Here is a 2,500-nt window from a genome sequence, read left to right on the forward strand (position 1 = left end):
AGCTCAATGTCTAAGAACAGTATTTAATAAAATAGGAGGACGATAACAAATTAGAATGTAAAACACAATCAGGGAACATTAATTATTCTTGTGAACTTCAAGCTGTACAGTGATGTGCCATGAAACTCGTTTGCATTGCTTTTCTAGCAAGTAAACTTTGGTTTAATGATAACTTTAATTCTCTAGATAACTTCACAGAGCTGATGGAAAAATTACAGCTAGCCATGCACCGCCATTACAACACTGGAGGTCACTTTCTGTACCAACCACATGAGTTGAAATCATTTTGTCAGACACACTCCCCACACCATTATGATATTAATAGTACAACACGACCAGGTATAAACTAAATATTTCGTACTGAAGACCAAATTTAGGCACTCCAACTGTGTTGAGTCGGGTTCCTAAACAAGATGCAAAACCATATCTCTAATAATAATTGAATACTCAATGTATTCTTCTCTGATTTTAGAAAAAGTACTTGATTGTCAGTCTACTGGATGACTTTCATAACATTTGCATTGTATACCATAACAACACCAACAGAACTTAAACTCTTATTAGCCACACATATGGCTTTAAGTCTTCTGGACATTTTTGTACCCACAGCACATGCCATTCCGCTACCTGATGACAAAACAAAGGCATAAAGCCAAGTAACACTGGTAATCAAGGAAAGAGAGCAGACATGCAGGGGATGAATTATGCCAGCTAATACATGTACGCTTTTAAAGACTGACTGGAATGTTACAATTTAAAACCAGCTACATGGAACAACTTTTTCATCAATTCCGCAATCTGAAACCAAAAGACACGAGAGAGCAATTACAACAGTTTAAGTACATCATCCCAAGCAGTTAAGGACGGTGCCTACTATTGTTATTGCACATACGTTCTGCGCATCTCCTATCAGTAGTGCTTACTAATGCAGGGATATTTTTGCGCAGTTTAACACTATTCAGAGAAAGTAGAACTTAGCAAGTGCTCTTGCTATCCAAAAAGAAAATTGGGGGTAGCCATGCATTTTTCAGAGATAAATTTAGAAAGGAACGCCATACATTGCTTGTATGTTAAAGCTTTTTACTAATATTGTTCATTAATTATCTTTGAAAAATGCGTGGTTACTCCCAATTCTCTTTTTGGATTTTAATAACACTTGTTAAGAATTGCTTTTCCCCCATATCCATACAGCCCCGCAAAAATACCTTTGAATTAGTAGGCACCGTTGTTAGTGACTATTGAAATACTCCTGAATCAACTAAATTACTTCTAATTTTTCCTGACAATATCCAAACATTTCCACAGAGGGTTTTTTGATTTCAACTCATCCATCTGTCTTGAAATGGTCGCTTAGCCTGAAACCCTTTTTCTTTTCTTTTTTTTTTTTTTTACGACCTCCTGCCACATTAGCGTTTACTGGTACATTGAGTCCACTTGGGGTGGGTAGGTATATTGTCTCGAATGAAACAAGGTCACTTTCCTACAGTCAGGGTTTGAGATTTCAGCTGAGCTAATTTAATAATAGTAATTATTAATCCTTGGACTGGACTGTGCACCATTTCTTCTGTTTGCTTTCTTAACTACCACTGATTATATTAATAGCCTAAATTTATAAGTTTGGTATTAGTATTTATTATGACGCTACAGTCTCGGTCACAAATGTTGTAACACTGACGGAAATTTTTCCCTCCTCCCATTTCAATGTTGATGTTTATGGATTCCAGTGGAAGAACTAACCGGGAAACGCACATTGAAGGGAGGGAGGAAAAGGGCTGCGTTATCAATAGCTTGGATGCAAGTTACGTACTGTTCAAGAGAGGTGCTACAACTATTCATGACCAAGGTTGTAGCTCTTTCTATCTTTGCAGAATATATTCATGAGGAACTAAAGACACTAAAATCCTGTCTACTGGTTGATGAATTTGAACAAAGTTTAAAAAGCAAAGATGACTATAGAGCTGCCCTAGATCACATTTGCCAGACTTGAAATCTCATGTCATACCTGCTCCTAGTGACTGGCGTACATGGTATTACCAGAATATTATCATTGCACAGGAAGATTGCTCCAACTCCCCTTACCTCTCTCTGATTCCAGAACAAGGTCCTCTCCAGTTTCACTAAATGCACAGCAAGATGTCATTCAGATATACCACTTTTCCTTCTATCAGTTATACAAAACTGCCAAAGAAACCCAAATTTTCTAGGGTCCTACTTCTACTGATATCTGTTTTATTTGGATGGCTCATGATCAGAGACAAAATAATCAGCAAATTTGATTTGTGTAAGGGTATAGAGTGCATTCTTCTCATTCTAGATGAAGTGGTATCACTGGCATTTTTCCATTATGCTGCTGTTTTTGAAGGTGGAAACTTACAAATGTATTCAGAGACAATATTTAGATTTCTTGTTCTTTTCATCATGTGGGAGAGAAGGCACTAAGACAAGTCTACCCTCATTCACCAAAAAGATGAAAGAGTTCAAATTTGGCACTCATTACTAA

General features: G+C 36.9%; 1 pseudogene; it reads left to right on the forward strand.

Moving 5' to 3' along the window:
- The first annotated feature begins 1,834 nt into the window (after positions 1 to 1,834).
- LOC138036749 (uncharacterized) lies at positions 1,835 to 2,439 on the forward strand (annotated as a pseudogene).
- The last annotated feature ends 61 nt before the right edge of the window (positions 2,440 to 2,500 follow it).

This window comes from Montipora capricornis, unplaced genomic scaffold (genome assembly GCF_036669925.1).
Source record: "Montipora capricornis isolate CH-2021 unplaced genomic scaffold, ASM3666992v2 scaffold_498, whole genome shotgun sequence".
Lineage (NCBI taxonomy): Eukaryota > Metazoa > Cnidaria > Anthozoa > Scleractinia > Acroporidae > Montipora > Montipora capricornis.